The sequence below is a fragment of the Anser anser genome (assembly GCF_964211835.1).
Source record: "Anser anser genome assembly, chromosome: 10".
In the NCBI taxonomy this organism is placed as follows: domain Eukaryota; kingdom Metazoa; phylum Chordata; class Aves; order Anseriformes; family Anatidae; genus Anser; species Anser anser.
In genome coordinates, this window is record NC_139730.1 from 25,287,037 (window position 1) to 25,311,965 (window position 24,929).

Genomic DNA, 24,929 nt, shown 5'->3' on the forward strand with positions numbered 1-24,929 from the left:
TGTACACCTTTGGGGCGTGCCTCTGGGGAGGATGGGGAGTTGCTTGTACACCTTTGGGGCCTGTGTCTGGGGGGGGGGTTGGGGCCTGTGCCGGGGGGGTTGGGAGCTGCTTGTACGCTCTAGGGTCCTCTGGCAGGCTTTGGGGCCTCCCTTTGAGGGGGGCAGTTGGGAGCTGGTTGTACACATTTGGGGCCTGAGTCTGGGGTGTGGGGGCTGGGGCTGAGGCCTGGGGCCTGGGGCATGCATCTGGGTGGTGGTGGTGGGGGGTCCAGTTCATGGGGGGGGTGGGTTGGGAGCTGCTTGTGGACAGTTGGGGTCTGCATCCGGGTGTGGCTGGGGCCTGCTTGTAGACTTCTGCAGCCTGTGTCTGGTGTTTGGGGGCTTTTCTGTAGTGTTTGGGGATTGCATTTTGGCTTTGGGATGTGTCTAGAGCTTCTGGGGCCTAGCTGTAGTGCTTGGGGCCTGCGTCTGGGGCTTTTCTGTAGCATTTTGGTAGCGTGTTTGTGATTTGGGGTCTGTATCCAGGGTTTTGCCTTTTTTGTAGTTTTCAGCTTTGTGTCTGTTTCTTTGTTGGTTGCCTGGGGTTTGGGGTTTGGATCATTAGTCAGTGTCATTAGCGTCGGGGGGTTGATATGAAGGGTTAGGGTTGTGGTTAGAGTTGTTAGGGTTAAAGAGAATAAGGATTTTAGGGTAAGGGGATCAAGGTTGTGGGAATAAAAATGTTTTTGCACAGAGTTACATCGTTTAGAGGGAAGGAAGGTGGTATTGATATATGCTTGCAGTGATAAGAAAGCTTAACAGACAACCTTGTAAAATGCAGACAACCAGAATCCTTAGAGCAATTGGGTGGAAATCACGGTGTAAGAAACATTACCACCTCAAAGAGGAAAACAGTCAAGAAAAAAATAAAATTGACTAGTAACAGGCCAGCAGCTGTGTATTTTCTGTGAAGCACTGGATAGATTGTGAACATGGATTACCCAGTCAATGGGGAAACTGGGGAGGGTCCTGGTCACCGAGAGGAAAAAAAAAATTATATAAACTGTGTTATGGAACTAGTAGGTGGCTTGTGGGACGCCTGCCATTGCAATCGTGAATAAAAATGCTACCTCACTGAGATACTTGCCTGAGCCTATGGTATTGGTTACAGAGTGTTTCTAATAAGGTGTTAGGGTTTTAAGGTTTCAGGGCTAAGGCACTAGGGTTGGGTTTCAGGGTTAGGGTTTCCAGGGTTTAGGGTTAGGATTTTAAGGTTGTTAGGGTTGGAGTTATAAGGGTTAGGGTTTGGGGGTTAGTGTGTTAAGGTTTTAAAGTATTTTGTGGTTTTAGTGTTGATAGGGTTTTTAGGGTTAGGGTCTTAGGGTTTTAGTTATGGTCAGGTATTTAGGGTTAGGGTTTTAAGGTCTTTTTTTTTTTTTTTTTAAGGTTAGGGTCTCCAGCGTTAGGGCTTTGAGAATCTTTACGTTTTGGGTTAGGGTTTAGAGGGTCTTAATTTTTAGGGTTAGGGCTTTTAGGCGTAGGTCTAGTGTGGTAAATTTTATCGGGTTAGGACTGTAAGGGTTTTTAGGGTTAGGGTTTCTAGGGTTTTTTGGGGTAGGGGTTAGGGTTAGATCCGTGGGAGACGTAGTGTTAGGGGTCAGGGTTCTTAGGGGTAAGGCCCAATATTAGGGTGGAAGGCCAAACTAAGGGGGGAGCCCCCCCCAAAATTGAAGGGTCGAAGCCCCAATTTAGGGGAAGAAACGTCAAAATTGTGGGGTCCCCCAAAATTGGGCGGAAGAGCTCTTAATATTGGGGGAAACCCAAAAAAGGAGGGTGGGGGACTCTAAAATTGGGGGGACCCCCCCAAATTGGTTGTGTCCCCCCCCAAATTGGTTGTGTCCCCCCCAAAATTGGTTGTGTCCCCCCCAATTAGGGGAGGAACCCCCAAAATTGGGTGGGCGAACCCCCATATTGGGGGGGAAGAACACTTAAATGGAAGTGTGAAATTCCAGAATTGAATGTGGACCCCCCAGAACAGTCTTCAGGGGTTTAGTGTGGTAAATTTTATCGGGTTAGGGCTGTAAGGGTTTTTAGGGTTAGGGTTTCTAGGGTTTGTTGGGGTAGGGGTTAGGGTTAGATCCATGGTTGCCATAGCGTTAGGGGTCAAGGTTCTTAGGGGTTAGGCCTAATATTAGGGCGGAAGGCCAAAATAAGAGGGTGGGAGCCCCCCCCGAAATTGAAGGGTTGAAGCCCCAAGTTAGGGGAAGGAACGTCAAAATTGTGGGGTCTCCCAAAATTGGGCGGAAGAACTTTTAATATTAGGGGGGAACCCAAAAAAGGAGGGTGGGGGACTCTAAAATCGGTTGTGTCCCCCCCAAATTAGGGGAGGAACCCCCAAAATTGGGTGGGCGAACCCCCAAATTGGGGGGAAGAAGACTTAAATGGAAGTGTGAAATTCCAGAATTGGATGTGGACCCCCCAGAACAGTCTTCAGGGGTTTAGTGTGGTAAATTTTATCGGGTTAGGGCTGTAAGGGTTTTTAGGGTTAGGGTTTCTAGGGTTTGTTGGGGTAGGGGTTAGGGTTAGATCCGTGGTTGCCATAGGCTTAGGGGTCAAGGTTCTTAGGGGTTAGGCCTAATATTAGGGCGGAAGGCCAAAATAAGAGGGGAGGAGCCCACCCAAAATCGAAGGGTTGAAGCCCAAAGTTAGGGGAAGGAACGTCAAAATTGTGGGGTCCCCCAAAATTGAGCGGAAGAGCTCTTAATATTGGGGGAAACCCAAAAAAGGAGGGTGGGGGACTCTAAAATTGGTTGTGTCCCCCCCAAAATTGGTTGTGTCCCCCCCAAAATTGGTTGTGTCCCCCCCAATTAGGGGAGGAACCCCCAAAATTGGGTGGGCGAACCCCCAGATTGGGGGGGAAGAACACTTAAATGGAAGTGTGAAATTCCAGAATTGAATGTGGACCCCCCAGAACAGTCTTCAGGGGTTTAGTGTGGTAAATTTTATCGGGTTAGGGCTGCAAGGGTTTTTAGGGTTAGGGTTTCTAGGGTTTGTTGGGGTAGGGGTTAGGGTTAGATCCGTGGTTGCCATAGGCTTAGGGGTCAAGGTTCTTAGGGGTTAGGCCTAATATTAGGGCGGAAGGCCAAAATAAGAGGGGGGGAGCCCCCCCCAAAATCGAAGGGTTGAAGCCCAAAGTTAGGGGAAGGAACGGCCAAATTGTGGGGTCCCACAAAATTGGGCGGAAGAACTCTTTAATATTAGGGGGGAACCCAAAAAAGGAGGGTGGGGGACTCTACAATTGGGGGGGACCCCCAAAATTGGTCGGGTCCCCCCAAATTAGGGGAGGAACCCCCAAAATTGGGTGGGTGAACCCCCAAATTGGGGGGAAGAAGACTTAAATGGAAGTGTGAAATTCCAGAATTGAATGTGGACCCCCCCCAGACCTGGGGAGGAATCCCCAAACTTGGGGGCGACCCCCAAATTTGGGGTTAAAGCCCCAGATCCCGGGGAGCTAAGCCCCAAATTAAGGGAAGGAACCTCAAACATGTGGTGAGAACCCCAACATTGGGGGAAAGAACCTTAATATTAGGGTGGCAGGCCAAGAAAGGATGGTGGGGGCCTCCAAAATTGTGGGGGGCTTGGAATTGGGGGGAATCCCCAAAATGGAGGGGGAACCCCAAAAGTGGGGGGGGGGGCGAAGCACCAAATTAGGGGAAGGAACCCCAAAATTGCGGGGAAGAACTCTGAAATGGAGAGCTGAAAACCCGAAATTGAGGGGAAACCCCCCAAAACGGCGGGAAAACCCTCCATAAACACGAAACCGGTAATGGAACAGAGCAAAAAATGGCGTCCTACGGCACGGTGCGAGGCTCAATTTTCTGGGGAGTGCTGGGAAATGTAGTTCTTGGCCACCGGGTTTCCGGGAGTCCATATTGTTTTCCCAGAGCATGCCGGGAGATGTAGTTCTCGGACACTGGGCTTCCGGGAGGCCATGTTGGTTTCCCATCTTTGCTAGACTCCGGGTGCTCTGGCTTCACAGAGAAACCCCCAAACTGAAAAATGTACCTGCTAATATATTGGGCTCTAAATGTAGCCCTGGGTTAATTGAATAACAATCCCTGGGTAAGATTGAAGTGCAGGAGGGGTTGGCTACGGTTTTAAGAGCCGGTTTGCAGAAAAGGGATTTCCCGTTAAGAAATGGCATATACTGATTGTTCTCTTCCTTGCTCTGCCAAGACCTGAAGCACATCTTGGAAGCCAGGCAGAATCCGTGGAGCCAATGGAGTTCTCAAGCTCGACTTCAGCTTCTTCCCAGCTAGAAGAAGCAAGGACACGCCGGCTGAGTTCCACAGGCAACGCGCCCGTATCTGTAGACGAGGATTTAGAGATGCTACTTTGGGAACTCTCAGACGGCATACTGGAAGCCGAGCTCAACTTGGACCCAGGGAAGGATGAGGATGACCTCCTCCTTGAGCTTTCCAAGATGATTGATGATTGAACTGCATAGTCCTATGGTATATTAAAAAAAAAAAAAAAAAAAAAAAAAAAAACCAACTCTTCTTCTTGTTGGATACCCTGAGGTGATCCTTTTTCTAACTGAGGCTTTGCAATGAGACTTAAAGCACAGTTGGAACTGGTAGAAATTGGCAGGATTTGCACTCAGTTGTCCTAAGTTTCCCTGCTGGTCAGAGTTAAGGTCTTGTGCATGGTTCCGTAAGTAGAGGTGGCTACCTTTGATATCAAGAGGACAAAACACTTGTTTCTTTTGGCACAGAAAGATGTCCATCGGCACGCTGTGGTGGCTGTGAATTGACGTAGTGATGGAGCGATGCTCTGAAGGCTTAAACGGAAAGCTTCTTCCTTCCGCCCCCCCTTGGCACAGCTCGATGTTGGGCACATTGTGAAGCCTGGGTGTTCTGATTTCTCGGACAGTTGATACCCAAATCCCGGAGTTACTATGTCAACTCTTGACTTTTATTTGTGTATGCCATTGTTTTGACTGTAATCTTTTCAGATGATGAAGCTGTAAGGGCGGGAGGGAGCAAAATAATTATTCTAGCGTTGTGGACCAAACATGCTGCCAGGAGTGGTGGTGGTGGGGTCAGCCCACCCGGCCTTACTTTCAATTATCAGGGATGATAAAATGGTGTGAAAAGCAGCAGCTCTGCGATACGGCTACGCTACCCCCACTCCCTTCTCTTGTGCTGTACCAAAGTTCCCCCAAGCTTTGGTTGGTGCTTTTTGCTGGTGACAGTAGGACTCCAGGGCGAGTAGTCGGGACTCTCCTGCAGTAACTGGGTCAATTAAGGGTTGGTTTAAGTGCCTCCTGGTTTTTAAAATTGCTCCCCTGAGCTGCTGGCTCTGCTGCCTGCTACAGCAAATGTTCGGGTGCCATCAGCGTCGCACTTGGGCGTGGGCACTGACCCTGCGGAGGAGAGCTGAGACTCGCGTGTATTGTGTACCCTGCCGCCAGTGATCGTTTTCCCCTAGCAGATCTATTTTGAATCATTTCCCTAAATTTTAGAGGAACTTTAGGCTCTTTGTGCTATGATTTGTGAAGCTGTAGGGGCCCTCAGGCATTTGCTGCTGGCAGAGGAAAACCGCTTGTCGAATTTGTTGTAAATACTTTCTGTTTGGACAACAACGCCTGTGTGTGTGTGTGTGTGTGTGTGTGTGTGTGTGTGTGCGTGCTTTGACGACCCCCTGCGACGCCCCAGCTCCGCGAGGGAAGCTTTGAAGCGGCTCTGGGAAAACCTCTGCGGAAGAAACCGCTGCTAGTGACTTGCGGAAAAGGGACTCCACAATCAGTGAGATTGTAAAGTAGGTATGTTTATTCAGCGCTGGGCAGCACGGGAGGTCGTGGGCATGAAGATTGATGACTCTTCCTCGTCACCGCTAGTTGACCTCTTGTCTTTGCACAGACTCAGTTGCTCCTTGGCTCTTGTCCATCTGCAGGACCAGTTTCTCCCAGTTTCTTAAGACAGGCTCACTCTCTTATTAGGAGACTGACCTTGGTAAGGGGCCCAAGGCTTCTTGCTTTAGTTAATTGGCACAATGCACCATAGTTAGCAAAGACGCTAAGTAGCATCCTAGTTTAACGCTGTCAGCGCTCTATCTCTACTTGATAAGATTCTCCTAACTCCCTCTCTCACTGGAGCCCACGCAGCCCTCCGTCCTGCCGAAGGACTTCACGGGGACTTCTGCCGGCTCCGGGTGCCCGCACACAGACAGAAATGGCTTTGAGAGAAAACAATCAGGAGGAGGAGAGCTCAGAGACTGCGGCCGGCTTCGGCCACCTTCCCCTCGCTTTCCCTCTCCGTGTTCAAACCGAGCACTGTTCTGCCGTCAACCTTCGCTGCCTCTGCCCGCGGCGCTGGGCTTTCGCGTGTGCCATTGCTCCTCTACATATTTTATCCTTCCTTTTGTAAGGAATGGTCCAGCAATTCGTGTCACTAAGGGATTTGAAGGGTTAACATCGAGGCCCGGGTCTAGGTGATAAGAGAACAAAGGGGTTTTTAGGGAAAAGTGCTGACTACTGCAGGGGATGTTGCTAGAGTTTCTGAAATCCGGCGCAGAGGCTCCCAAACGAGGAGGAAGGGGGAGCTGAAGGACAATTGAAGGACAAAAGCCTGAGAGGAAGACAACCAGCATTCAGCCCGAGCAAGCCCCGAGAGACCACCAGAGACTGGTACGCAGGCGCCCCTGGGAGGGGTTTTGGATTCCGGAAACCAATTCTAATAACCCTGCCTCTTCTCGAAGTAGTAATGAATATGTATTAGCCTGGGAGCATCAAAACCAGCCGCCTTACGTAACAGGCGTGCGTCCTGGGGGAGCAGAGACTCCCGGCGCACCCAGCGCTGCTTGCTTGCCTCTATTCGTTTAATAAATTGTAAACTTTGATTGTAATCCTATTTGGATTTATAACAGCCATTTATAACACTTTTTATATTTGTATTTTATTTAAGGCTGTCTTGCCCCCCTCCCCCCCCAGCCTCGCTGCTCGCCAATAAAGCTGGCGCAGGGGCTAAGGGATTTGAAGGGCCTGCTTGTACACCTAAGGGATTTGAGGGCCTGCTTGTACACCTTTGGGGACTGCCTCTTTTGGGGGGGGGGGTGGGGGGGTGTTAGGAGCTGCTTGTATACTTTTTTAGGCATTCCTCTGAGAGGGGGTTGGGAGCTTCGTGTATACTGGGGGGGGAGGGCCTCCCTCGAGGTGGAAGCGGGGGGGGTTGGAGCGTTTCTACACTGTAGGGGCCTGCCTGTACACTTTTGGGGCCTGCCTTGGAGGGGTTGGGAACTGCTTTTACACCTTTGGGGCCTGCGTCTGCGCGGGGCGGGGGGGGTTGGGGGGTTGGAGCTGGTTTTAACCTTTCGGGCTTGCATCTGGAGGGGGTTGGGGCCTGCCTTTGGGGGGGTGGTTGTGAGCTGCTTGTATACTGTAGGGGCCTGCTTGTACACCTTTGGGGCCTGCGTCTGGGGGGGGGGGTGGGAGCTGCTTGTACACTGTTAGGGCCTGCCTTGGGGGAGGGGTTGGGGCATGTGCCTTGGGAGCATGGGGTTGGGAGCTGCTTCTACGCTGTAGGGGTCTGGGTCTTGGGGGGTTGGGGCTGTTTGTACACCTTTGGGGCGTGCCTCTGGGGAGGATGGGGAGTTGCTTGTACACCTTTGGGGCCTGTGTCTGGGGGGGGGGTTGGGGCCTGTGCCGGGGGGGTTGGGAGCTGCTTGTACGCTCTAGGGTCCTCTGGCAGGCTTTGGGGCCTCCCTTTGAGGGGGGCAGTTGGGAGCTGGTTGTACACCTTTGGGGCCTGAGTCTGGGGTGTGGGGGCTGGGGCTGAGGCCTGGGGCCTGGGGCATGCATCTGGGTGGTGGTGGTGGGGGGTCCAGTTCATGGGGGGGGTGGGTTGGGAGCTGCTTGTGGACAGTTGGGGTCTGCATCCGGGTGTGGCTGGGGCCTGCTTGTAGACTTCTGCAGCCTGTGTCTGGTGTTTGGGGGCTTTTCTGTAGTGTTTGGGGATTGCATTTTGGCTTTGGGATGTGTCTAGAGCTTCTGGGGCCTAGCTGTAGTGCTTGGGGCCTGCGTCTGGGGCTTTTCTGTAGCATTTTGTTAGCGTGTTTGTGATTTGGGGTCTGTATCCAGGGTTTTGCCTTTTTTGTAGTTTTCAGCTTTGTGTCTGTTTCTTTGTTGGTTGCCTGGGGTTTGGGGTTTGGATCATTAGTCAGTGTCATTAGCGTCGGGGGGTTGATATGAAGGGTTAGGGTTGTGGTTAGAGTTGTTAGGGTTAAAGAGAATAAGGATTTTAGGGTAAGGGGATCAAGGTTGTGGGAATAAAAATGTTTTTGCACAGAGTTACATCGTTTAGAGGGAAGGAAGGTGGTATTGATATATGCTTGCAGTGATAAGAAAGCTTAACAGACAACCTTGTAAAATGCAGACAACCAGAATCCTTAGAGCAATTGGGTGGAAATCACGGTGTAAGAAACATTACCACCTCAAAGAGGAAAACAGTCAAGAAAAAAATAAAATTGACTAGTAACAGGCCAGCAGCTGTGTATTTTCTGTGAAGCACTGGATAGATTGTGAACATGGATTACCCAGTCAATGGGGAAACTGGGGAGGGTCCTGGTCACCGAGAGGAAAAAAAAAATTATATAAACTGTGTTATGGAACTAGTAGGTGGCTTGTGGGACGCCTGCCATTGCAATCGTGAATAAAAATGCTACCTCACTGAGATACTTGCCTGAGCCTATGGTATTGGTTACAGAGTGTTTCTAATAAGGTGTTAGGGTTTTAAGGTTTCAGGGCTAAGGCACTAGGGTTGGGTTTCAGGGTTAGGGTTTCCAGGGTTTAGGGTTAGGATTTTAAGGTTGTTAGGGTTGGAGTTATAAGGGTTAGGGTTTGGGGGTTAGTGTGTTAAGGTTTTAAAGTATTTTGTGGTTTTAGTGTTGATAGGGTTTTTAGGGTTAGGGTCTTAGGGTTTTAGTTATGGTCAGGTATTTAGGGTTAGGGTTTTAAGGTCTTTTTTTTTTTTTTTTAAGGTTAGGGTCTCCAGCGTTAGGGCTTTGAGAATCTTTACGTTTTGGGTTAGGGTTTAGAGGGTCTTAATTTTTAGGGTTAGGGCTTTTAGGCGTAGGTCTAGTGTGGTAAATTTTATCGGGTTAGGACTGTAAGGGTTTTTAGGGTTAGGGTTTCTAGGGTTTTTTGGGGTAGGGGTTAGGGTTAGATCCGTGGGAGCCGTAGTGTTAGGGGTCAGGGTTCTTAGGGGTAAGGCCCAATATTAGGGTGGAAGGCCAAACTAAGGGGGGAGCCCCCCCCAAAATTGAAGGGTCGAAGCCCCAATTTAGGGGAAGAAACGTCAAAATTGTGGGGTCCCCCAAAATTGGGCGGAAGAGCTCTTAATATTGGGGGAAACCCAAAAAAGGAGGGTGGGGGACTCTAAAATTGGGGGGACCCCCCCAAATTGGTTGTGTCCCCCCCCAAATTGGTTGTGTCCCCCCCAAAATTGGTTGTGTCCCCCCCAATTAGGGGAGGAACCCCCAAAATTGGGTGGGCGAACCCCCATATTGGGGGGGAAGAACACTTAAATGGAAGTGTGAAATTCCAGAATTGAATGTGGACCCCCCAGAACAGTCTTCAGGGGTTTAGTGTGGTAAATTTTATCGGGTTAGGGCTGTAAGGGTTTTTAGGGTTAGGGTTTCTAGGGTTTGTTGGGGTAGGGGTTAGGGTTAGATCCGTGGTTGCCATAGTGTTAGGGGTCAAGGTTCTTAGGGGTTAGGCCTAATATTAGGGCGGAAGGCCAAAATAAGAGGGTGGGAGCCCCCCCCGAAATTGAAGGGTTGAAGCCCCAAGTTAGGGGAAGGAACGTCAAAATTGTGGGGTCTCCCAAAATTGGGCGGAAGAACTTTTAATATTAGGGGGGAACCCAAAAAAGGAGGGTGGGGGACTCTAAAATCGGTTGTGTCCCCCCCAAATTAGGGGAGGAACCCCCAAAATTGGGTGGGCGAACCCCCAAATTGGGGGGAAGAAGACTTAAATGGAAGTGTGAAATTCCAGAATTGGATGTGGACCCCCCAGAACAGTCTTCAGGGGTTTAGTGTGGTAAATTTTATCGGGTTAGGGCTGTAAGGGTTTTTAGGGTTAGGGTTTCTAGGGTTTGTTGGGGTAGGGGTTAGGGTTAGATCCGTGGTTGCCATAGGCTTAGGGGTCAAGGTTCTTAGGGGTTAGGCCTAATATTAGGGCGGAAGGCCAAAATAAGAGGGGAGGAGCCCACCCAAAATTGAAGGGTTGAAGCCCAAAGTTAGGGGAAGGAACGTCAAAATTGTGGGGTCCCCCAAAATTGAGCGGAAGAGCTCTTAATATTGGGGGAAACCCAAAAAAGGAGGGTGGGGGACTCTAAAATTGGTTGTGTCCCCCCCAAAATTGGTTGTGTCCCCCCCAAAATTGGTTGTGTCCCCCCCAATTAGGGGAGGAACCCCCAAAATTGGGTGGGCGAACCCCCATATTGGGGGGGAAGAACACTTAAATGGAAGTGTGAAATTCCAGAATTGAATGTGGACCCCCCAGAACAGTCTTCAGGGGTTTAGTGTGGTAAATTTTATCGGGTTAGGGCTGCAAGGGTTTTTAGGGTTAGGGTTTCTAGGGTTTGTTGGGGTAGGGGTTAGGGTTAGATCCGTGGTTGCCATAGGCTTAGGGGTCAAGGTTCTTAGGGGTTAGGCCTAATATTAGGGCGGAAGGCCAAAATAAGAGGGGGGGAGCCCCCCCCAAAATCGAAGGGTTGAAGCCCAAAGTTAGGGGAAGGAACGGCCAAATTGTGGGGTCCCCCAAAATTGGGCGGAAGAACTCTTTAATATTAGGGGGGAACCCAAAAAAGGAGGGTGGGGGACTCTACAATTGGGGGGGACCCCCAAAATTGGTCGGGTCCCCCCAAATTAGGGGAGGAACCCCCAAAATTGGGTGGGTGAACCCCCAAATTGGGGGGAAGAAGACTTAAATGGAAGTGTGAAATTCCAGAATTGAATGTGGACCCCCCCCAGACCTGGGGAGGAATCCCCAAACTTGGGGGCGACCCCCAAATTTGGGGTTAAAGCCCCAGATCCCGGGGAGCTAAGCCCCAAATTAAGGGAAGGAACCTCAAACATGTGGTGAGAACCCCAACATTGGGGGAAAGAACCTTAATATTAGGGTGGCAGGCCAAGAAAGGATGGTGGGGGCCTCCAAAATTGTGGGGGGCTTGGAATTGGGGGGAATCCCCAAAATGGAGGGGGAACCCCAAAAGTGGGGGGGGGGGGCGAAGCACCAAATTAGGGGAAGGAACCCCAAAATTGCGGGGAAGAACTCTGAAATGGAGAGCTGAAAACCCGAAATTGAGGGGAAACCCCCCAAAACGGCGGGAAAACCCTCCATAAACACGAAACCGGTAATGGAACAGAGCAAAAAATGGCGTCCTACGGCACGGTGCGAGGCTCAATTTTCTGGGGAGTGCTGGGAAATGTAGTTCTTGGCCACCGGGTTTCCGGGAGTCCATATTGTTTTCCCAGAGCATGCCGGGAGATGTAGTTCTCGGACACTGGGCTTCCGGGAGGCCATGTTGGTTTCCCATCTTTGCTAGACTCCGGGTGCTCTGGCTTCACAGAGAAACCCCCAAACTGAAAAATGTACCTGCTAATATATTGGGCTCTAAATGTAGCCCTGGGTTAATTGAATAACAATCCCTGGGTAAGATTGAAGTGCAGGAGGGGTTGGCTACGGTTTTAAGAGCCGGTTTGCAGAAAAGGGATTTCCCGTTAAGAAATGGCATATACTGATTGTTCTCTTCCTTGCTCTGCCAAGACCTGAAGCACATCTTGGAAGCCAGGCAGAATCCGTGGAGCCAATGGAGTTCTCAAGCTCGACTTCAGCTTCTTCCCAGCTAGAAGAAGCAAGGACACGCCGGCTGAGTACAACAGGCAACGCGCCCGTATCTGTAGACGAGGATTTAGAGATGCTACTTTGGGAACTCTCAGACGGCATACTGGAAGCCGAGCTCGACTTGGACCCAGGGAAGGATGAGGATGACCTCCTCCTTGAGCTTTCCAAGATGATTGATGATTGAACTGCATAGTCTGATTAGGGAAGCTGAGGCGATTCCAGATAAGAAAGGGTTAAGAATGAAACTATTAAAGAAGAACAGAACATTAGGTGTAGGGCAGGAAGCAGATGTACGGACAATGTATCTCAAAATAGGACATACGGGCAATATATCTCGAACAAGACATTGGAATCCAAGATAAGAAAATAATGAGCAGAAGATTCGAAGAAAAAACAGTCCTTGCGGTTAGGAAGAAAGCTAATTCAGCAGAATCCTGACCAAGGGTGAAAAGTACACTGTGAGGAAGACTTATGGCCTTCCTCTCTGAGACCACCGACCACAGCTCGACGACCCCTGCCCAAGACCACTGAGAGGATCTGCGCAGGCGCAGGACACAAAAAACTGATTAGCATGAGAAGCGAGAGTAGGCGGGGTTAGATAATGAATATGTATAGGCGTTAATAAAATATTAATCACTGTGATGTATAAATTTGGGACGGCTTTTCACTTCGGGATGCACGATAGGCGGAAAGATCCCCCGTGCATCCGGCGCCGTCAATAAAGAATAAATCACTTAAAGAAATTGGATTTATGATCTTTGAATCAATCTGGCACCCCAGATGGGACTTCTTCTCTGTCGGACCGCAGGACCCGCTGGGAACAGGACTCCCTAGGGTACCCCCGGGATTTCCCGGAGGGACTCCTCGACTCAACGGATCACTGCGGAGGCAGACACGGACCCCATCATTGTAAGTGATTATATTCTTTATTTTGGTTTATTTGGTTGACCGGTCAGTTGGGGTCGTCTGTAAGTCGGAAAGTAAAAGTTTTCTGCAAGACGGCATTTGGTTTTTTGGAAAGCACTCAGTTGCTGTTGGGAAACAAATAACCTTTGCATGCGAGGTTGGTATTACGTTGTGTTTAAATGTGGAACTTGACCTTGGCTATTGTCTTTGGGATTCTGATTGTACTCTTTATAACGTTACTAGGATCTTGGTGTTATTGTGGAAAGCTGCCGGCTTGTATTGTGTAACAAGAAACATTCTGAACTGTAACATGGGGGGGCAGCAGAGTAGTGGGATTCCAAAGAAAAGCCCGTTGGGATGTATCTTGAGTCATTGGAAAGATACAGGGGGATCCCCCGGTGGAACTGAAAATAAGAAAACGTTGATAAAATATTGTAATCAATGGTGGCCACTTTATAAGTTGGATTGTGAGGGAAATGGCCACTGAATGGAATCTTAAATTATAATACTTTACTACAGTTAATGTTGTTTCTAAGGAGAGAAGGAAAGTGGGATGAGGTGTCATACGCAGATATGTTTTTCACTTTGAGAAACCACCCGGAATGGCAGAAGGAGTGTGGAATTAACTTAGCCCCACAGGATCCTTTGATCCTGGCAATAGAAAAGGATATGAAGAAGGAAGGGGCAGGAAAAATGAAAAGATGTTGTTCGGCGTGCAGTATCGGGCAGAGATGTTTGAAATTGAATGAGTCAGAGGAGAGAATGGAGGATTATGTCCTCCCGCCCCAGATAATAGAACGAGGCGTGGGGGCGAGCTCAGGAAACGGCAGAATAGATAAGAAAAATGAGAGTTGGGGGAATGGAGACTTTACTCCGATCACGGCTCGAACCCGAAGTAAGGTCGGGCCCATCATTCAAGCCCCGTTACGACAGGCTATGGGGGCTAACGGACCAGCTCGGATAAAAGTACCTTTCACAACTGCTGAGTTAGATTCATGGAAGGAAGCTGTGAAAGGATACCGGGATGATCCAGAATCAGTGGCCCGGAGGTTTGAGCTGATTGTAAAGAATTTATATCCCGATTGGAAAGATATAGAGATAATGCTGGCAGCATTATCGGAAACGGAAAAGCAACTGGTAATTAAGAATGCACAAACTCAAGTACAGACCCAGGTAACGTCAGGAGTTTTACCTGGAACTGTGGAGGTATATGTGCCCAGAGTGGACCCAAACTGGGACTATAATGATGAGGGTGATTATAGGTTATTAAAAAGATATCAGGAATGGATTAGGATCGCCTTGGAAAGTGCGATACCAAAGTCTGTAAACTGGTCTAGGTTATATACCATAAAACAGGGGCAAACTGAGACCCCGTCAGAATTTCTCGATTGACTAAGGACAGCAATGCAAAAATTTACAACGATAGACCCCTCTTCTGAGGAAGGTAAAGTCCAGCTAGTATCATTGTTCTTGGGTCAGTCTGCGGACGATATAAGGCGGAAGCTTCAGAAAATGAAAGAGCCGGATGTGAGAGATTTAGAAAGGCTGGTGGAAGAGGCATGGAGGGTATTTAGGAATCGAGAAGGGAATGAGAAACAAAGGCTGGGTAGGGCTATTGCTGCGGCAACTGTTGCGGCCTTACAGAGGCAAGAAGAACCTTTTCGGGGAAAAGGAAAAGGGAATGGGATAAGGGGAAGGTCAGTAAAGCCTCCCCTGAGACCGAATCAGTGTGCATATTGTAGGGAAGTGGGTCATTGGAAAAGGGAATGTCCGAAACAACGGGAGAAGAACAGGTTGATGGTAGCTAGTGTATCTCCCGACCAATGAAGTGGACCGGGGGATTCTACCCTAGCAGATCCGCTGGTTAAAATTAAGCTAGGGAAATCAGGACAGGAAGTGGAGTTTTTAATTGACACAGGAGCGACTTATTCTGTGTTAAACCAGAAATTGATACCAGAGGATGAGGATTTTGTGACGGTGATAGGAGCTACAGACCAGCACGAGAAAGCCTTTTTCCTAAGGCCTTTAAAATATAAGTTAGGGAAACAGATGGGAATACATAGGTTTTTATATTTACCAGGATCCCCGAAGTCTTTGCTGGGGCGAGATTTACTAGAACAATTAGAAGCGGAAATTGTCTTTGAAAAAGGGAAGGTGGGGTTAAAAGTGAGAGAAGAAAAGCTGATAACCGCGCTAAGCTTAACGCTGATACAAGCAGACCCCATCGGTAAAGTACCTTCGGAGATTTTAGACCAAGTTTACCCAGGAGTCTGGGCTACTGACATCCCTGGGCGAGCCAAAAATGCAGCCCCGATAGTGGTGAGATTAAAGCCAGGGGAAAGGCCAGTTAAGATTAAGCAATATCCCCTAAGATTAGAAGACAGGAAAGGAATTAAGGGGATAGTGGATAAGTTTTTAAAACATGGACTGCTGGTTGAGTGTGAATCTGAATATAATACTCCTATACTACCAATTAAGAAGCCAGATGGGAAGAACTATAGATTAGTGCAGGATTTAAGAGCTATAAATAAGATCACTGAAGATATACACCCTGTGGTAGCCAACCCGTACACATTACTGACTAAATTAAAAGATAATTTAGTTTGGTTTACCGTACTGGATTTAAAAGATGCCTTCTTCTGCCTGACTTTAGCCCCAGAAAGTCAGAAGCTTTTTGCTTTTGAATGGGAAAATCCAGACTCAGGACGAAAGGCTCAATTGACCTGGACCGTATTGCCACAGGGATTCAAAAACAGCCCCACGATTTTTGGGAATCAACTAGCAAAAGAGCTTGAGGTTTGGGAGGCCCCAAACACCGAAGGAGTTCTGCTGCAATACGCTGATGACCTTTTGATAGCCACTGAGAATAGGAGCAGCTGCATGCAATGGACGATAAGTCTCCTTAATTTTCTGGGTTTGAATGGGTATCGAGTCTCTCAACAGAAGGCTCAGCTGATTCAGTCACGTGTAACTTACTTGGGGTTTGAGATTTCAGGGGGACAAAGGGAGTTAGGAACAGAACGGAAAGAAACTATCTGCCGTACCCCAGAACCACAGACCATTAAGGAATTACGAACTTTTCTAGGGATGACAGGTTGGTGCCGTCTATGGATTAATAATTATGGACTAATTGTAAAACCCCTATATGACCTCATCAAGAATAACCAATCAAAATTGGTCTGGACGGGGGAAGCACGGGCTGCCTTTAAGAAGCTTAAATTGGAGTTAATGCGAGCACCAGCTTTGGGTCTACCGGACTTGTCTAAACCCTTTTGGTTGTACTCCTATGAGAGACAAGGGATGGCTCTGGGGGTGCTGGCACAGAAGCTGGGCCCCTACAGGAGAGCTGTGGCCTACTTCTCTAAACAACTGGATGAAGTAAGTAAAGGTTGGCCGGGTTGCCTTCGAGCGGTGGCCGCTGTCATCATGAATATACAGGAGGCTCGGAAGTTCACTGTGGGACAGAAGATAACCGTGCTGGTATCACACACTGTCTCGGCAGTCTTGGAGCAGAAAGGGGCACACTGGTTATCCCCTCAAAGGTTTTTAAAATACCAAGCAATACTGGTGGAGCAAGATGACGTAGAAATTGTGGTTACTAACATTGTGAACCCAGCTTCTTTCCTTAGTAACGCTCCTGACGAGCCAGTGGTCCACGATTGTATCGAAACTATGGAAACTGTGTATTCTAGCCGACCAGATCTCAAGGAGGAGCCCTTGGAAGACGCGGACGAATCATGGTATACTGATGGAAGCAGCTTTGTGAAACAAGGACAACGCAAAGCAGGGTATGCGGTGACGACCACTCAACAGGTAATTGAGTCGAAACCATTACCCCCTGGGACGTCTGCTCAGAAAGCAGAAATAATTGCCCTTACGCGGGCATTGGAACTAGCAGCAGGAAAGAAAGTAAATATCTGGACAGACTCTAAGTATGCATTTGGTGTGGTGCATGCACATGGGGCTATCTGGAAGGAACGAGGATTATTAACGGCCCAAGGAAAACAAATAAAATATGTGAGGAGATTTTGAAGTTGTTGGAAGCGGTAAAGCACCCAGAGAAGGTGGCTGTTATACATTGCCGGGGACACCAAAAAGGAACCGCTGACTTCGAGGTAGGGAACCGATTGGCTGACCAAGAAGCAAAAAGGGTGGCCGGATTGGCTGAGGCAGAAGCGCTCACTTTAATACCAGACGGTAAAATACAAACTTTAGGTGAAGGACAGGAACCTAGGTACACACAGGAAGATCAAAAGTTAATTGGGGACCTGGGAGGAAAAGCAAGGAGTGATGGATGGGTATACCTGAAAGATAATAGGGTTGTACTACCCTCTAATTTAATATGGCCTATGGTCATGGCAGAACATAATAAGACTCACTGGGGAGCAGACACCTTATATAAAAATCTGAGTCGAGTCTTGGTGGGAAGAAATCTGTATACTACGGTAAAACAAGTAACCCAGCAATGCAGTATTTGTTTGCATCATAACCCTAATACAGAAAACAGGGTAAAGTTCGGAATAATCAGTAAAGGAAACTATCCAGGACAACAATGGCAGATAGATTTTTCAGAACTGCCAAGAAAAGGGGGGTATCGATACTTGTTGGTTTTGACAGATACTTTTTCCGGGTGGCCGGAGGCTTTTCCCTGTCGAACCAACAAGGCAAGAGAAGTGGTTAAGGTTTTACTGAATGAGATAATACCGCGTTTCGGAATTCCGGCAGCAATGTCCTCGGATAGAGGCTCTCATTTTTGTGCGCAAATAGTTCAAGAAGTAAGTAAGGTCTTAGGGGTAGACTGGCAACTCCATACCCCTTACAGACCACAGGCAAGCGGACAAGTGGAAAAGATGAATCATCTAATCAAACAACAAATAGCCAAAATAGGACAAGAGACTAATTTATCATGGCCTCAGTCTCTCCCTTTGGCTTTACTTAGAATTAGAGTAAAACCACGGACAAAGGAAAATCTAAGCCCTTTTGAAATATTATACGGAAGACCCTATCAGTTTTTGTTCAGCGGGGAGGACCTGACGCAACTGGGGTCGGGATACTTGTGTAATTATTTAATAGGACTCCAAAAACAGTTGGATCAAATATCTAAAGTTGTCTCAGGAACCAGGGCTAGAGGGCTGGACCAACCAATCCACCCCTTTAAACCTGGGGATTATGCGTATGTAAAAGCATTTGCAGGTCGCCCTTTGGAAGAAAAGTGGACGGGACCATACCAGGTGCTGCTGACAACACATACCGCCATCAAGATTAAGGAGCAAACGGCCTGGATCCATTATTCGAGAGTGAAGAAAGCTCCAAAAGCCCCCTGGAAAGTAACGCTGGGTGACGGTGAACTGAAACTAAAGTTCAGTCAAGCAAAATGAAGACACTATGGTCAGGAGTATTTAGTAATGTAGTTAGCAGAAATTTAGTTAACAGAATTGTTTTATTTCTGTGGCTTATAGTTGTAATTGTGATTCAAGAATTGGAAGGTGCTTCTATGATGATAGAGAATGGTGGGTGGCCTTGGTCTGAAGCCGTAACCACGGAGGATAAGAACATTAATGGAAAGTTAGCTGTTGTGGTTATTTGGCGAACAAATGGTGATCATTTACATGCATTATCAGAATGGCAAAATTTAGGGGAAGGGTGGATACACCAAAGAACTGTAGGGGACGAAATTGAAATAGGGTGCCGAATGATTAATGGAACAGCCCACGAGAAAGCAACGGGGATTTTAGTAAAACCGACTTCCAAAAGTGGCCAACAAGAAGGTTGTATCCGCCCAGGTAAATTAGATTGTTGGTATAATTTTATATTAACACAGACTGTAGCAGTTAACTGTTTTTGGACTAATAATGATCAAAAGCTCGAGATCAAGGAAGGCGAGAGCCTCATGATAAATTTTACAATATATGCTATACTTCCTACAACAGTGAGACCCCCTATTGCACTTCCTTCCCCTACAACCTATGCCCAAGCCCCAGTCAAGCTGGAACCCAAAATTTATGAAACAGGCCCATATGTAGTAAGGAACACAGGCCAACAACAATTGTTATTTAATCCAGAATGGTCTCTCAAGCGTGTTGAATTGCTAATACAAATTAACATCTCAGCAGTTCAACCAGCCTGTTCTCCTTTCCTAAAGACATCATTAGAAGGCTGGACAATAGGGTCACAAAAGCAAGTACACCTCAGGGGCAGAACACAAAGAGACTTAACTGGAATGCTAGGAACAGGATTAGGAGTTTTAAGTTAACTTCATGGTTACCCAACTTTCAATAGTTAGAACAAGTTTTTAATGATCTGGTTATGTTATTGGTAGTAGGAATATTTGTATGTATGTCACTGCGATACTGCTAATGGTAAGGGCATGCAATGCAAAAGAATTTGCATGGGGAAAAGAAAAGGGGGGATTGATTAGGGAAGCTGAGGCGATTCCAGATAAGAAAGGGTTAAGAATGAAACTATTAAAGAAGAACAGAACATTAGGTGTAGGGCAGGAAGCAGATGTACGGACAATGTATCTCAAAATAGGACATACGGGCAATATATCTCGAACAAGACATTGGAATCCAAGATAAGAAAATAATGAGCAGAAGATTCGAAGAAAAAACAGTCCTTGCGGTTAGGAAGAAAGCTAATTCAGCAGAATCCTGACCAAGGGTGAAAAGTACACTGTGAGGAAGACTTATGGCCTTCCTCTCTGAGACCACCGACCACAGCTCGACGACCCCTGCCCAAGACCACTGAGAGGATCTGCGCAGGCGCAGGACACAAAAAACTGATTAGCATGAGAAGCGAGAGTAGGCGGGGTTAGATAATGAATATGTATAGGCGTTAATAAAATATTAATCACTGTGATGTATAAATTTGGGACGGCTTTTCACTTCGGGATGCACGATAGGCGGAAAGATCCCCCGTGCATCCGGCGCCGTCAATAAAGAATAAATCACTTAAAGAAATTGGATTTATGATCTTTGAATCAAGTCCTATGGTATATTAAAAAAAAAAAAAAAAAAAAAAACAAAAAAAAAACCAACTCTTCTTCTTGTTGGATACCCTGAGGTGATCCTTTTTCTAACTGAGGCTTTGCAATGAGACTTAAAGCACAGTTGGAACTGGTAGAAATTGGCAGGATTTGCACTCAGTTGTCCTAAGTTTCCCTGCTGGTCAGAGTTAAGGTCTTGTGCATGGTTCCGTAAGTAGAGGTGGCTACCTTTGATATCAAGAGGACAAAACACTTGTTTCTTTTGGCACAGAAAGATGTCCATTGGCACGCTGTGGTGGCTGTGAATTGACGTAGTGATGGAGCGATGCTCTGAAGGCTTAAACGGAAAGCTTCTTCCTTCCGCCCCCCCTTGGCACAGCTCGATGTTGGGCACATTGTGAAGCCTGGGTGTTCTGATTTCTCGGACAGTTGATACCCAAATCCCGGAGTTACTATGTCAACTCTTGACTTTTATTTGTGTATGCCATTGTTTTGACTGTAATCTTTTCAGATGATGAAGCTGTAAGGGCGGGAGGGAGCAAAATAATTATTCTAGCGTTGTGGACCAAACATGCTGCCAGGAGTGGTGGTGGTGGGGTCAGCCCACCCGGCCTTACTTTCAATTATCAGGGATGATAAAATGGTGTGAAAAGCAGCAGCTCTGCGATACGGCTACGCTACCCCCACTCCCTTCTCTTGTGCTGTACCAAAGTTCCCCCAAGCTTTGGTTGGTGCTTTTTGCTGGTGACAGTAGGACTCCAGGGCGAGTAGTCGGGACTCTCCTGCAGTAACTGGGTCAATTAAGGGTTGGTTTAAGTGCCTCCTGGTTTTTAAAATTGCTCCCCTGAGCTGCTGGCTCTGCTGCCTGCTACAGCAAATGTTCGGGTGCCATCAGCGTCGCACTTGGGCGTGGGCACTGACCCTGCGGAGGAGAGCTGAGACTCGCGTGTATTGTGTACCCTGCCGCCAGTGATCGTTTTCCCCTAGCAGATCTATTTTGAATCATTTCCCTAAATTTTAGAGGAACTTTAGGCTCTTTGTGCTATGATTTGTGAAGCTGTAGGGGCCCTCAGGCATTTACTGCTGGCAGAGGAAAACCGCTTGTCGAATTTGTTGTAAATACTTTCTGTTTGGACAACAACGCCTGTGTGTGTGTGTGTGTGTGTGTGTGTGTGTGTGCGTGCTTTGACGACCCCCTGCGACGCCCCAGCTCCACGAGGGAAGCTTTGAAGCGGCTCTGGGAAAACCTCTGCGGAAGAAACCGCTGCTAGTGACTTGCGGAAAAGGGACTCCACAATCAGTGAGATTGTAAAGTAGGTATGTTTATTCAGCGCTGGGCAGCACGGGAGGTCGTGGGCATGAAGATTGATGACTCTTCCTCGTCACCGCTAGTTGACCTCTTGTCTTTGCACAGACTCAGTTGCTCCTTGGCTCTTGTCCATCTGCAGGACCAGTTTCTCCCAGTTTCTTAAGACAGGCTCACTCTCTTATTAGGAGACTGACCTTGGTAAGGGGCCCAAGGCTTCTTGCTTTAGTTAATTGGCACAATGCACCATAGTTAGCAAAGACGCTAAGTAGCATCCTAGTTTAACGCTGTCAGCGCTCTATCTCTACTTGATAAGATTCTCCTAACTCCCTCTCTCACTGGAGCCCACGCAGCCCTCCGTCCTGCCGAAGGACTTCACGGGGACTTCTGCCGGCTCCGGGTGCCCGCACACAGACAGAAATGGCTTTGAGAGAAAACAATCAGGAGGAGGAGAGCTCAGAGACTGCGGCCGGCTTCGGCCACCTTCCCCTCGCTTTCCCTCTCCGTGTTCAAACCGAGCACTGTTCTGCCGTCAACCTTCGCTGCCTCTGCCCGCGGTGCTGGGCTTTCGCGTGTGCCATTGCTCCTCTACATATTTTATCCTTCCTTTTGTAAGGAATGGTCCAGCAATTCGTGTCACTAAGGGATTTGAAGGGTTAACATCGAGGCCCGGGTCTAGGTGATAAGAGAACAAAGGGGTTTTTAGGGAAAAGTGCTGACTACTGCAGGGGATGTTGCTAGAGTTTCTGAAATCCGGCGCAGAGGCTCCCAAACGAGGAGGAAGGGGGAGCTGAAGGACAATTGAAGGACAAAAGCCTGGGAGGAAGACAACCAGCATTCAGCCCGAGCAAGCCCCGAGAGACCACCAGAGACTGGTACGCAGGCGCCCCTGGGAGGGGTTTCGGATTCCGGAAACCAATTCTAATAACCCTGCCTCTTCTCGAAGTAGTAATGAATATGTATTAGCCTGGGAGCATCAAAACCAGCCGCCTTACGTAACAGGTGTGCGTCCTGGGGGAGCAGAGACTCCCGGCGCACCCAGCGCTGCTTGCTTGCCTCTATTCGTTTAATAAATTGTAAACTTTGATTGTAATCCTATTTGGATTTATAACAGCCATTTATAACACTTTTTATATTTGTATTTTATTTAAGGCTGTCTTGCCCCCCTCCCCCCCCAGCCTCGCTGCTCGCCAATAAAGCTGGCGCAGGGGCTAAGGGATTTGAAGGGCCTGCTTGTACACCTAAGGGATTTGAGGGCCTGCTTGTACACCTAAGGGATTTGAGGGCCTGCTTGTACACCTTTGGGGACTGCCTCTTTTTGGGGGGGGGGGTGGGGGGGTGTTAGGAGCTGCTTGTATACTTTTTTAGGCATTCCTCTGAGAGGGGGTTGGGAGCTTCGTGTATACTGGGGGGGGAGGGCCTCCCTCGAGGTGGAAGCGGGGGGGGTTGGAGCGTTTCTACACTGTAGGGGCCTGCCTGTACACTTTTGGGGCCTGCCTTGGAGGGGTTGGGAACTGCTTGTACACCTTTGGGGCCTGCGTCTGCGCGGGGCGGGGGGGGTTGGGGGGTTGGAGCTGGTTTTAACCTTTCGGGCTTGCATCTGGAGGGGGTTGGGGCCTGCCTTTGGGGGGGTGGTTGTGAGCTGCTTGTATACTGTAGGGGCCTGCTTGTACACCTTTGGGGCCTGCGTCTGGGGGGGGGTGGGAGCTGCTTGTACACTGTTAGGGCCTGCCTTGGGGGAGGGGTTGGGGCATGTGCCTTGGGGGCATGGGGTTGGGAGCTGCTTCTACGCTGTAGGGGTCTGGGTCTTGGGGGGTTGGGGCTGTTTGTACACCTTTGGGGCGTGCCTCTGGGGAGGATGGGGAGTTGCTTGTACACCTTTGGGGCCTGTGTCTGGGGGGGGGGTTGGGGCCTGTGCCGGGGGGGTTGGGAGCTGCTTGTACGCTCTAGGGTCCTCTGGCAGGCTTTGGGGCCTCCCTTTGAGGGGGGCAGTTGGGAGCTGGTTGTACACCTTTGGGGCCTGAGTCTGGGGTGTGGGGGCTGGGGCTGAGGCCTGGGGCCTGGGGCATGCATCTGGGTGGTGGTGGTGGGGGGTCCAGTTCATGGGGGGGGTGGGTTGGGAGCTGCTTGTGGACAGTTGGGGTCTGCATCCGGGTGTGGCTGGGGCCTGCTTGTAGACTTCTGCAGCCTGTGTCTGGTGTTTGGGGGCTTTTCTGTAGTGTTTGGGGATTGCATTTTGGCTTTGGGATGTGTCTAGAGCTTCTGGGGCCTAGCTGTAGTGCTTGGGGCCTGCGTCTGGGGCTTTTCTGTAGCATTTTGGTAGCGTGTTTGTGATTTGGGGTCTGTATCCAGGGTTTTGCCTTTTTTGTAGTTTTCAGCTTTGTGTCTGTTTCTTTGTTGGTTGCCTGGGGTTTGGGGTTTGGATCATTAGTCAGTGTCATTAGCGTCGGGGGGTTGATATGAAGGGTTAGGGTTGTGGTTAGAGTTGTTAGGGTTAAAGAGAATAAGGATTTTAGGGTAAGGGGATCAAGGTTGTGGGAATAAAAATGTTTTTGCACAGAGTTACATCGTTTAGAGGGAAGGAAGGTGGTATTGATATATGCTTGCAGTGATAAGAAAGCTTAACAGACAACCTTGTAAAATGCAGACAACCAGAATCCTTAGAGCAATTGGGTGGAAATCACGGTGTAAGAAACATTACCACCTCAAAGAGGAAAACAGTCAAGAAAAAAATAAAATTGACTAGTAACAGGCCAGCAGCTGTGTATTTTCTGTGAAGCACTGGATAGATCGTGAACATGGATTACCCAGTCAATGGGGAAACTGGGGAGGGTCCTGGTCACCGAGAGGAAAAAAAAATTATATAAACTGTGTTATGGAACTAGTAGGTGGCTTGTGGGACGCCTGCCATTGCAATCGTGAATAAAAATGCTACCTCACTGAGATACTTGCCTGAGCCTATGGTATTGGTTACAGAGTGTTTCTAATAAGGTGTTAGGGTTTTAAGGTTTCAGGGCTAAGGCACTAGGGTTGGGTTTCAGGGTTAGGGTTTCCAGGGTTTAGGGTTAGGATTTTAAGGTTGTTAGGGTTGGAGTTATAAGGGTTAGGGTTTGGGGGTTAGTGTGTTAAGGTTTTAAAGTATTTTGTGGTTTTAGTGTTGATAGGGTTTTTAGGGTTAGGGTCTTAGGGTTTTAGTTATGGTCAGGTATTTAGGGTTAGGGTTTTAAGGTCTTTTTTTTTTTTTTTTAAGGTTAGGGTCTCCAGCGTTAGGGCTTTGAGAATCTTTACGTTTTGGGTTAGGGTTTAGAGGGTCTTAATTTTTAGGGTTAGGGCTTTTAGGCGTAGGTCTAGTGTGGTAAATTTTATCGGGTTAGGACTGTAAGGGTTTTTAGGGTTAGGGTTTCTAGGGTTTTTTGGGGTAGGGGTTAGGGTTAGATCCGTGGGAGCCGTAGTGTTAGGGGTCAGGGTTCTTAGGGGTAAGGCCCAATATTAGGGTGGAAGGCCAAACTAAGGGGGGAGCCCCCCCCAAAATTGAAGGGTCGAAGCCCCAATTTAGGGGAAGAAACGTCAAAATTGTGGGGTCCCCCAAAATTGGGCGGAAGAGCTCTTAATATTGGGGGAAACCCAAAAAAGGAGGGTGGGGGACTCTAAAATTGGGGGGACCCCCCCAAATTGGTTGTGTCCCCCCCCAAATTGGTTGTGTCCCCCCCAAAATTGGTTGTGTCCCCCCCAATTAGGGGAGGAACCCCCAAAATTGGGTGGGCGAACCCCCAGATTGGGGGGGAAGAACACTTAAATGGAAGTGTGAAATTCCAGAATTGAATGTGGACCCCCCAGAACAGTCTTCA

General features: G+C 48.5%; 1 long non-coding RNA gene and 1 pseudogene across 2 annotated transcripts in view; both read left to right on the top strand.

Annotated features, from left to right (window-relative positions):
• The window catches only part of LOC310904789 (ubiquitin carboxyl-terminal hydrolase 42-like), a 251,468-nt pseudogene that overhangs the window by 92,595 nt on the left and 133,944 nt on the right, over positions 1-24,929 (top strand). The gene's annotated exons all lie outside the window — the stretch shown is intronic.
• LOC310905001 lies at positions 12,083-19,749 on the top strand. The gene is made up of 2 exons (XR_014588728.1): positions 12,083-12,947; positions 17,975-19,749. It is a non-coding gene; the product is annotated as an uncharacterized lncRNA (long non-coding RNA).